Source organism: Callithrix jacchus, chromosome 7, assembly GCF_049354715.1.
Source record: "Callithrix jacchus isolate 240 chromosome 7, calJac240_pri, whole genome shotgun sequence".
Classification (NCBI taxonomy): domain Eukaryota; kingdom Metazoa; phylum Chordata; class Mammalia; order Primates; family Cebidae; genus Callithrix; species Callithrix jacchus.
Genome location: NC_133508.1, coordinates 64,112,249 through 64,124,329, shown reverse-complemented (window position 1 = coordinate 64,124,329; position 12,081 = coordinate 64,112,249). Strand labels below are relative to the sequence as shown.

General features: G+C 42.2%; 1 protein-coding gene across 5 annotated transcripts in view; it reads left to right on the top strand.

Moving 5' to 3' along the window:
* The window catches only part of WASF2 (WASP family member 2), an 84,954-nt gene that overhangs the window by 33,752 nt on the left and 39,121 nt on the right, over window positions 1–12,081 (top strand). The window contains exon 2 of one of the 5 annotated variants that reach the window (XM_078330844.1): window positions 11,004–11,109. The exons of the other annotated variants lie outside the window; for them this stretch is intronic. The gene's annotated coding sequence lies outside the window, so the exon portion shown is untranslated. The remainder of the gene's footprint in view (window positions 1–11,003; window positions 11,110–12,081) is intronic. 5 annotated transcript variants of the gene reach the window in all.

Below are 12,081 nucleotides of genomic sequence, written 5' to 3'. Positions count from 1 at the left end.
TGTTATTTGTTGATACATGCCAGAGATTTGGTCATATAGTTTTACCTTAGTACTGAAAGAGACCAGACTTCATCTGGTTAATTATTAGGAGGCATCTGTTGGCACACACTCCAGCCATTCCAGGCTTTCATAGAGAGAGCTTGATCTCAGTGTTTTGGAAAAATAAAAAGTAGCTCCTTCCTGTGAAAAGGGTTGGGGATGCTCAGCTTCATCAGTAATCAGAGGAATGCAAATTAAAACTGCAGTGATATATTGGTTTTATGTTCATCAGATTGGTAAAAATTAAAGTGATAAAAAATGTTGGCAAGGATATGAAGTAACTAGAGCTGTGCAAGCAGTAGTGTGAATGAGTACAAGCATTTTAAGAAAACAATTTGTATTATCTCATAAGTAAAGATGTACATGCCCTATGACCCAGAAATTCCACTCCTGGGTATCTACCCTAAAGAACTCCTGCCAGGCGCGGTGGCTCACACCTGTAATCCCAGCACTTTGGGAGGCCGAGGCGGGCAAATCACCTGAGGTCAGGAGTTTGAGACTGGCCTGACCAACATGGAGAAACCCCGTCTCTACTAATAATACAAAAATTAGGTGGGTGTGGTGGCGGCGCATGCCTGTAATCTCAGCTCCTCGGGAGGCTGAGGCACGACAATCACTTGAAGCAGAGGTTTTGGTGAACCAAGATTGCGCCATTGCACTCCAGCCTGGGCAACAAGAGTGAAACTCCATCTCAAAAAAAAAAAAAGAACTCTTAAACATGTGGAGCAGGAGACATATACAAAACGTCCATAGCAACACTGTTGACAATAGCAAAACAAACTAACAAAATATTCAAACTAGAAAAAAATTCCAATGTCGATCAATTTGAGATTGGGTAAGTAAATATGTTCCTACAATAGAATACTATATAGCAGTGAAAATTAGTAAATTGCAGCTATAGCAGCATAAATTAATCTCAAGAACAAATTTTAGAGTGGAAAAAGTTGCAGAAGAGTATATGTGTTAATATTAGAAATAAAATCAGCTCAAGACCAACCTGGGCAACATAGTGAGACACTGAAGTGGCTGGGCACATTAGCTTATGCCTGTAATCCCAGCATTTTGGGAGGATCCCTTGAGCCCAGTAGTTCCAGACCAGCCTGGACAACGTAAGAAGACCCTGTCTCTACTAAAAATTAAAAATTAGCTGAGCATTGGTGGTACATGCCTGTTCCCAGCCATTTGGGAGGATCACTTGAGCTCAGGAGTTTGAGACTGCACTCTAGTCTGGACAACAGGACAACAGTCTCAAAAAAAAAATTAGGTGGTCATGGTGGCACATACTTGTGGTCCCAGCTACTCAGAAGGCTGAAGCAGGAAGATTGCCTGAGACCAGGAGTTACAAGTTGCAAAGAGCTGTGATCATGCATTGCACTCCAGCCTGGGCGACAGAGTGAGACCCTGTATCTTACCAAAAAAAAAAAAAAAAAAAGGAAAAGAAAATATTAGAGTCATATGAAGTTCTATGAGACTAAATAATGTAACATTTAGAGATAGAAATGTCATAAAACTATAAAGCAAAGGAGATCGTAAACACACATTTGAGAGTTATTTCAGGATAAGGAAAGGAAATTAGCTTTAAGGCTAATAGTAGTATTCTTTTTTTTTGTGAGACAAAGTCTCACTCTGTCACCCAGGCTGGACTGCAGTGGCATGATCTCCACTCATTGCAACCTCCCTCTCCTGGGTTCAAGCAATTCTCCTGCCTCAGACTCCCAAGTAGCTGGGATTATAGGCACCCACCACCATGCCTAGCTAATTTTTGTATTTTTAGTAGAGACGGGGTTTCACCATCTTGGCCAGGCTGGTCTCAAGGTTGGTGGGTGGGTGATCCACCTACCTCAGCCTCCCAAAGTGCTGGGATTACAGGCGTGAGCCACCATGCCCGGCTAATTTTTGTGTTTTTTTTAGTAGAGACGAGGTTTCACCATGTTGGCCAGGCTGGTCTTGAACTCCTGACCTCAGGTGATCCACCCACCTCAGCCTCCCAAACAAAGTGCTGGGATTACAGGCGTGAGCCACCGAGTCCAGCCTATTATTTATTTATTTATTTTTGAGATGGAGTCTTGCTCTGTCACAGGCTAGTGTGCAATGACGCAATCTCAGTTTACTGCAACCTCCGCCTCCTGGTTTGAAGCGATTCTTCTGCCTCAGCCTCCCAAGTAGCTGGGACTACAGGTGCACACCACCACACCCAGCTAGTTTTTGTATTTTTAGCAGAGATGGGGTTTCTCCATATTGGCCAGGCTGGTCTGGAACTCCTGACCTCTTGATCTGCCCTCAGCCTCCCAAAGTACTGGGATTACAGGCATGAGACACTGTACCTGGCCTCTGGCCTAATTTTTTAAAACTATGTCTGAAGAATTTTAAAGCATTAAGAAAAGATTGGTGACACCTGATCTAGTCTAGTGTTCTCCCTATTTCTTCTTTTGCAAATAAACACATTTCTCAGAAAGTAAAAACTAAAGCTTAGAGAGATTAAATACAGTAGTTCCCCCCCAACTTATTCAGTTTCAATTACCTGTGGTCTGCTCTGGTCCAAAAACAGGTGAATACAGTGCAGTAAGATGTTTTGAGAGACCACATTCACTTAAATTTTATTACAGTATACTACTATAATTGTTCTGTTTTATTATTGTTTTTTATCTTTTACTGTGCCTGTTTGTTTTTTTTTTTTAAAGATGGGGTTTCACCATGTTGGTCAGGCTGGTCTTGAACTCCCAACCTCATGTGATCTGCCCGCCTCGGCCTCCAAAGTCCTGGGATTACAGGCGTGAGCCACCATGCCTGGCCTACTGTGCCTTTTTTTTTTGAGATGGAGTCTTGCTCTTTTGCCAGGCTGGATTGCAGTGGCACGATCTCGGCTTGCTGCAACCTCTGTCTCCCTTCAGAGGAAGGGGAATTCAAGCGATTCCCCTTCCTCAGCCTCCTGAGTAGCTGGGACTACAGGCGCGCGCCACCATGCCTGGCTAATTTTTTGTATTTTAGTAGAGACGGGGTTTCACCATGGCCAGGATGGTCTTGATCTCCTGACCTCATGATCCGCCCACCTCGGCCCTGCAAGGTGCTGGGATTATAGGCGTGAGCCACCTCGCCCCGCCCTGTGCCTAATTTATAAATTAAATTTTATCATAAGTATGTATGGATAGGTAAAAACATACAAAGTTCAGTACCATCTGTGGTTTTAGGCATCGTCTGAGGGTATTGGAATTATGCTCTGAGGATAAGGGGTGACTACTGTAATTTAATTGTTCAAGGAATAAAGTGTACCTGGTCTTTCAAACCCAGCATAGCACACTTTAATCCTATTTTGCAACTCTCCCGTTACGTAGATTCTGTCTATCAATTAGAAGTGCTTCCACTTGGACTTCCTGCCTCAGTCTTTCACTCTCTCACGTAATACATTCTTTATACTGCTGCTTTCTAAGAGCTTTCTAAATGCAAATCTGATCATGTCACTCTCTGGCCTCAATCTTAAATAGCTCCCTATAGCTTTCAGCATACTCTTAAGTACTGTAGCCTGGCATACAAGGCTCTCTGTGCCTCAGCTTCTGTCTGCCTTATTAGCCTCATCACTCATGACTTCCTGTACTTCAGCCACATGCCATTTGCTGTTCCTGGAACACTTTTTGCCTCTGCATATGTTACTCCCTCCACCTGGAAGTTCTTAACTAGACTTATTTGTCCTTTAAAGCACCTTTTCTTAACTGACCCCACTCTTTGCCCCAACTTGAGCTGGATACTTCTATTACACCTTGAACTTAACATCTGTAGTCACTTACCAGAATATTATTGTCCCCTTTATTTATATCTCCAGTAGCTTGCAAGCTCTGTGAAGGCAAAGGAAGTATTGAATTAATATCCTAAGTGTATGGCACAGTGCCTGGTACATAAGGTTCATCGTGTGAACGAATAATTGTATGTTACTTTACACAAAGACAATATGTATGTATGCTTTTTTTTTTTTTTTAAAGAGATGGGATCTCAATATGTTGCCTAGGCTAGCCTCAAATTCCTGGGCTTAAGTTATCCTCCTGCCTTGGCCTCCCAAAGTGTTGAGATTACAGGTGTGAGCCACCATGCCTGGCTCCATATATATGTTTTATAGTTGTCATTTGTGTGCAAGATTTTCATCAGCTCTACCCTTATTTACTGAGGAAAGAAATGAAGATGGGAGGGAGGGGAGGGGAAGGGAAGGGAACAGAAAAGAAGGGAGGGGGAGGCCAGGTACGGTGGCTCATGCCTGTAATCCCAGCACTTTGGGAGGCCAAGGCTGGTGGATCACCTGATGTTGGGAGTTTGAGACCAGCCTGACCATCATGGAGAAACCCCATCACTACTAAAAATACAAAATTAGCCTGATGTGATGGCACATGCCTGTAATCCCAGCTACTCGGGAGGCTGAGGCAGAAGAATAATTTGAACCTGGGAGGCAGAGGTTGCAGTGAGCTGAGATCATGCCATTGCACTTCAGCCTGGGCAACAAGAGTTAAACTCCATCTCAAAAAAAAAAAAAAAAAAAAACATGGAAGGGGGGAAAAAGAAAGGCAGGCAGGTGGGTAGGTGGGAAGAAAGTATTGAGGAGAGGAAAACAAGAAGATGGTTTGGGAGAGATTCAGAGTCTTCTTAACATTTTAGGTCAAGGGCCTGGACAGTTTAAAACACCCTGTATTTCATTCAAGCTTTGGATATGTGCTAATTATCATGACTTACCTTATTCTGACCTTCCTTAGCCTTTTTGGAAATCTCTCTCTCTTGGCTGATAACTATCATGTTTCTCTCTTTACATTAGGGAATAAGAGCTTTGAGGTACAAGAATGAGGTGGTGGTGGCAGAGAGCTCATGTTAGTTAGGGTGGCCTTGGTTTCTAATTTTTAACTTCTCTCTCTGCTCTGTCCCTGTCCCAGATTGGACCCCTGATGCCCTCCTGAGTTTGAGGGGTTAATGTAGATCCTGTCTCATGACCTGGTAAGATGCCAGGAATCTATTTCTAAAACAGAGGTTGAATTTGGGCTATTCACATTGGGTTATCATCTCTCAGGAAACAGTGCTATAAGACTGAGGTCCAGACACCGTCTTTATCCTTATCTTTATGAGAGCCAAAGCACAAGAACCCACTGTGGCTTCATTCATTTGATAAACCTTTTTTTTTCTCTTTGAGACGTTGTCTGGCTTTGTCACCAGGCTGGAGTGCAGTGGCGCAATCTCGGCTCATTGCAACCTCCAACTCCCTGGTTCAAGCTGTTCTCCTGCCTCAGCCACCCTAGTAGCTGAGATTACAGGCATGTGCCACCACGCCCAGCTAATTTTTGTATTTTTAGTAGAGACGGGGTTTTACCGCCAGGATGGTCTTGATCTCCTGACCTTGTGATCTGCCCATCTCGGCCCTCGAAGTGCTTGGATTACAGGCTTAAGCTACTTTACCTGCCCGCCCCCCTTTTTTTTTTTGAGGTGGAGTCTCACTCTGTCACCCAGGTTGGAGTGCAATGGCCTCATCTCAGCTCACTGCAACCTCTGCCTCCTGGGTTCAAGCAATTCTCCTGCCTCAGCCTCCTAAGTAGCTAGAACTACAGGCACATGCTACCATACCTGACTAATTTTTGTATTTTTAGTAGAGACGAGGCTTTACCATGTTGGCCAGGCTAGTCTTGAACTCCTTCCCTCAAGTGATTGGTTCTCCTTGGCCTCCCAAAGTATTGGGATTACAGGTGTGAGCCCCTGCACCTGGCCTTTATTGAGCATTCTCTTGGTACCCAGCATGATGGTGGGCACTAGGATTAGAGATGACTCATAGCACCAGCCTCAGAGAACTCACAGTCTAGTGAGAGAGCAAGTAGAAAAACCACTCATTTTATTTATTTATTTATTTGTTTTTGTTTTTGTTTTTGTTTTTTGTTTTGAGATGGAGTTTTGTTCTTGTTACCCAGGCTGGAGTGCAATGGCACGATCTTGGCTCACTGCAACCTCCGCCTCCTGGGTTCAGGCAATTCTCCTGCCTCAGCCTCCTGGGTAGCTGGGATTACAGGCACACACCACCGTGCCCAGCTAATTTTTGTATTTTTAGTAGAGACGGGGTTTCACCTTGTTGACCAGGATGGTCTCGCTCTCTTGACCTCGTGATCCACCCGCCTCAGTCTCCCAAAGTGCTGGGATTATAGGCGTGAGCCACCGCGCCTGGCCAAAACCACTCATTGTAATCCAGTGTGATGGTATCAACATGGACAAAGTGTTATGGACATTGAGAGAACCATTATAGCATGTGGAAGACAGGACACCAACTTCCTCTGGGGCAAGGCCCATCAAGAGGTGTTTCACTTGAGCTCAGATTTGGAAGACTTTATAGGTTGGTGGGGGTTGTGGTGGGTGGTCAAACTTAAGCAAAAGTATGGAGATAAGAAAGAACATGGTACAGTGGGAAGTGATGGGAAGTTCTATAGGACTGCAAAGAAAGGTAAATGTGTATGAGAATGTGACAGGAGATGAGACTGGAGCCATCTAAAGGGGCCATTTTGTGGATGACCTTTGTTTTTTTTTTGAGATGAGGTCTCACTGTCACCCAAGCTAGAAGGCAGTGGTGTGATCTTGGCTCATTGCTACCTCCACCTCCCAAGTTCAAGCAATTCTCCTCATTTAGCCTGCCAAGTAGCTGGAACTACAGGCATGCGCCACCACACCAGACTAATTTTAGTAGAGATGGGATTTCACCATGTTGGCCAGGCTGGTCTCGAACTTCTGACCTCAAGAGATCCACCCACTTCAGCCTCCCAAAGTGCTGGGATTACAGGTGTTGAGCTACTGCGCCTGGCCAGTGGATAACCTTTTCTACTTTCCTAGATAAAATGGATTGTCAGTAGAAGTGTTTTCATTCATCCAGTATTCGGTGTTAGTGTTTTTCTTACTGTTGTTTTTTGAGTAACTGAGTTTTATCACTTTTTATTTCCTTGTTCTTTTTTTTTTTTATGAACAAGACTGTGGATGATTTGTTCTCTTTATGATACCCAAATTTGAAGCTTTCTTTTTATTCTTCAGGTGACTCTGCTTTGAGTACAATCTAGTCAAACTCTACATGCAGGCATTGTGGAATGGATGATACATTGCTTTTAAGGCAGTTTGGAAGGAGGAGGATTTAAATGACCTTCAAAGACTAATGTCAAGCCCCCGTGTCAGTGTCACTGCAATTCATGCATGCATGGAGAATGGGAAAGGAACTTAATTATGGAGGAGGGGAATCGTAATCCTGTTTGAATGGACAGTTGAAAGTCCTGGCCCCGCCCCTAAGGCTCAAAAAAGGACTTTTTTACATTTGCTGCCAAGAGGTCAGAGGGAGAGCCCACATAAATACCATCCTCCCTTGGGGTATTTATTCTTTTACTTCCACAGGTGCAGAATAGGTTCACCAAATAGAATTCTGATCTCCCTTGAACAGAATGTGGCATCATATTGTCCTTCTCTAGAAAATCAATCCCTTTAAAACATGGAACATGGCAATTTTAGGTCAGCAAGCATTTAAAGACACCTTTTTAACTTTCATGGGCTAGCCTAATAGGATATATTTTGTACAAAATACCAGCGTTATCAAGATGAAACTTGAATCATTTAAATTTTGCTCAGGACTTAGTTTTAGCTGCTGGTGTACCTTTTACCTGTGAAATTACTTCTTATTTTCTTTTAATGGTGCTGTCCTTCTGGAGAACTGTGATCATCATCAGGTATCAGCTTCATTCCTTCAGCTAACCGTTAGTAACTGTTTGAAATCCATTAGTGTTTGAGATGAGAGAACCCACAGCAACCCGTGTTACTGTTACTGTCTTTTTAGACCATAAAATCACTTTCCATAGTTAGGCTGGATGACTGCAGAAACTAGTGCCTTACGTAGTTGGGAGCTTTTGCAACATAGCTACAATCTGAACAACAAAAGGAATTAATCACAACCAGCTTCATGCATTTCATTAATTTATTCTGCCAAGTGGTATCATTGAGGCAGAGCTACACCTTTGGCTCATTAATACAAGGTCTCAACTGCAAAAATCTATTTCAGTGAAATCCTTGAGAACTGCTGAAAACACATGATATGTCTTAGTACTTTAAATAGAACTGTTCTAATATGGAGGGAAATTGCTGTACAAACATGGCTCCAGTCGATACCTTCACAGCATATCTATTCATATCACTCTTGCTACTTCTGAATTTTGGAAAAAGTTATGTGTTAATATAAATGTAATTTCATATTTATAAATATATATTCATATCTTAAAATAATACTCACTGATCAATTTTAGTAGGAAAGCTCCATCTTCTTAATTATTCATTTATGTAAGTTTCTTCCCTCCATTCTAGAAGACAGTCTATAGACTGTACCAAAGCCCATTGTCAAAGCAGTTTATAGAGATTTAGCTATGCAATTTGTTTACTGTTGGTCACCAAGAAAGTAAAAATGGAAGAACCAGAAGGCTGCGGAGGGAAAATGTTATAAAAGCATACTCCAGGGGCTAGAGACCAGAGAGCAAGAAGAATCCTTGAGGGTGGTCCCAGGGAGCTATGATTTGTAGTAACAGAATAGAAATTAGGTAATGGAAAGTTTTGGCTACTATACCAAAGACATTCTTCTTCTTCTTTTTTGTTTTGAGACAGGCTCTTACTCTGTCATCCAGGCTGGAGTATGCCGCCACAATCTTGGCTCACTGCACTCTCTACCTCCCAGGCTCAACCGATTCACCAACCTCAACCTCTTGAGTAGCTGGGACTACAAGTGTGTACCACCATGCCTGGCTAATTTTTGTAGAGATGCGGTTTTCCATGTGATCCTCCTGCCTTAAGTGATCTGCCTGCCTCAGCCTACCAAAGTGCTGGCTGGGATTGTAGGCGTTTCTTCTAACAAATTTTGTCTTGGAGTTGTCTTTGCAAGTGAAGCTTTTGTGATTATTGGAATGCTATAGAATTCATTAGGCTTCTTGTCTCACTAAAGCATTAGAATTTAAAACAGACCCTTTAACATGATTTATAGCAGACAAGAAATACCAGTTCAGTTTGGGCAGGTGGTATTTAATTGTCTCTCTTTGCAATCCCTCTAAAATTGTTTGTGGGTGAAACAAAAATCCATAAAGAACAGCTTTGGATATATTTTGAAAGAGGTATCAGTTTCTTGCATTTTTCTAATGCCAAAGGTTAATTTAAAATATTAATGCTGAAAAGATTAAGATATTAAATCTAGGCAAGAATACATGTACATATTGTAATTACTTCCTTTTTAAAATTAAAGTAATTGGATTATATTTAATGAGCTATTTACATTTAATAATTAAAAAAGACTTACTTTTTAGTATTCCCTATATGCAGAAAGAGATGGGAGAAATTTCACTTATAATTATCTTAACTTGGGCTAGGCCAGGCACGGTGGCTCACACCTGTAATCCCAGCACTTTGGGAGGCCAAGGCGGGTGGATCACGAGGTCAAGAGATCGATACCATCCTGGTCAAAATGGTGAAACCCCGTCTCTACTAAAAATACAAAAAATTAGCTGGGCATGGTGGCACGTGCCTGTAATCCCAGCTACTCAGGAAGCTGAGGCAGGAGAATTGCCTGAACCCAGGAGGCGGAGGTTGCGGTGAGCCGAGATCGCGCCATTGCACTCCAGCCTGGGTAACAAGAGCGAAATTCCATCTCAAAAAAAAAAAATAAACAAATAACTTGGGCTAAATAGGAAAAATAACTGTGCTTTTTAGGAAAAGGGTCAGAAGAATATTATATTAAAATATACAGATTAGGAATTACCTATAGGAATGTGTTTTGGTTCAGTGTAAAAGAAGATGAAAGATCTTATGAGCTGAACACGGAATGAAACTTAAAGTGATTCTCAGGGACCCTGTAGATAAAAGTAACCCGTCAGAAGTGGTGGAACCCCTAATGCCTACCTGTTTGAAAACAGGAGTTTGTTTGAAAAGCAGTAGCATCTGAACATGTTATCTGAGGCTGGCACTTTAAATAAGCCTGTGTTTATGTTGTTTAAAGGAAAGATGTGAAGCCCCAGAGCATCTGGCTAAAATTGGATGCAGAGAGGGAGAAAGCAGTGTGTTACACTCATTAACACCATTTCAGTTTTAGGGTAAATAGGTAGACTTTCATGTGTTAGCATGCAGTCTTTTTTCCATGAGAAAGAAACTCGTCTTTTGGTGGCACTTCTGTATAAAGATGAGAAGTTTGGGCATGTTTGTCTAACTTCTTAGTCTGAGTGTTTTGTGGAGAGTCAGTGTGGTGTGATGGAAAGAACATGAACTTCGGACACAGTTGGACCTGGGTTTGAAAGCCGTCTGTGTGACTTTCATAAAGTTATGAATCACTCTGGATTTTAGGTTTCTCATCTGTAAAATGAAAATATACTACTTACCTTGGAAATTTGTTTGGAGAATTAGAAATATTCAAGAAGATGTGAATAAATATCTGGCACATTTCAGGAATTTAACAGGTATTTATTGAGCAGACACTGTAGGATGAAAAGAAATTTTAAGAATCCTACTTTGTCTCCAGGTAGCGGCTATTGCTGCTACTACTACTACGACTGCTTTCTGTTAGGTTTAAAGATATTTTGTTTTTCAATTCCTGTATTCAAAGAGTTGTATACCCCAAGAATCTGTGCTATAAAATAGAATGTAGTGACTGCTATAAGAGAGGTTCAGCATACCTCATTGGCACTTGGAGAGAGGAAAATGACTTCAGAATAGAAGAGTCAGGGAAGGAGTCTTAGAAGTGGTGACATTCACCTCAGGCTTTTAAGATAAAAGGATTGTTTGTGTGTTTTTATAAAGAAATACCACAATCTAGATAATAGTCTCTTGGAGAATGTTTTGCCTTCAAAGTAAAGTGAAAATACTGGATTGACCCTTGACTGTGATTTGGAAGACTGATGCCCTTTCTTGTAATCCTTAAAATTGGTATAATGTAAGCAGAGGTCATCCATCTTTTTCAGTATTTGTCTCCATATTCCTGAAGAGCCTGTCTCAGAAGGCAAGCAGTCCACCTTCTTGGCCTCCACTGAAACCAAATAAAAGAGGACTATTTAGGAACACCTTTAGGTAATGCTCATTGTTGCTTAATTTGACCTGCTCTCTTTAGATTATTCTATTACTAGGAGGTAGGTCCATATAAACTCATCATTCCTTCAAGTTAGTAATAAAGAGAGCTCTCAGTTACTGAGTACCTGCTGGATGCTAGGTACCCCTCTGGAATGCTTACATATGTTATTACATCTTATCCTTGGAACTATCTAGGTTGGCCATGGTGGTTTATGCCTGTAATCCCAGCACTTTGGGAGGCTGAGGTGGGAAGATCACTTGAGTCCAGGAGTTTGAGACTGGCCAGGGCAACATAGTAAGACCCTGTTCCTACAAAAACTGAAACGTTAGTTGGGCATGGTACTGCATGCTTCTAATCCCAGCTACTCTGGAGGCTGAGGAGGGAGGATTGCTTGAGCCCAGGAGACTGAGGCTGCCTGAGCCACACTCACACCACTGCACTCCAGCCTGGGTGACTGAGCCAGACCCTGTCTCAAAAAAATAACAACTGTAGTATAAGGTGGTTTGTATTTTCCCCATTTTTCGGATGATGCTCAGAGAGATGGACTACCCTAAGGTCATATAGCTAGTGACTCAAGGAATCCTTGCTTTCTTTGTCTGAATATTCTTCTGGGTTTACCAAGCTATACTGATTGATTGATTTTTATTTTTTCTTATCTTCTTCTCTTCTTTTGTCATTGAAGGAATATTTATTTATTTTTTGAGCTGGAGTTTCACTCTTGTTGCCCAAGATGGAGTGCAATGGCATGGTCTCGACTCACTGCAGCCTCCGCCTCCTGGGTTCAAGCCATTCTCCTGCCATGGCCTCCCCAGTAACTGGGATTATAGGTGCCCGCCACCATGCCTGGCTAGTTTTTGTGTTTTAGTAGAGATGGGGTTTCACCTTGTTGGCCAGGCTAGTCTCCAACTCCTGACCTCAGGTGATTTGCCCACCTCAGCCTCCCAAAGTGTTGGGATTACAGGTGTGAGCCA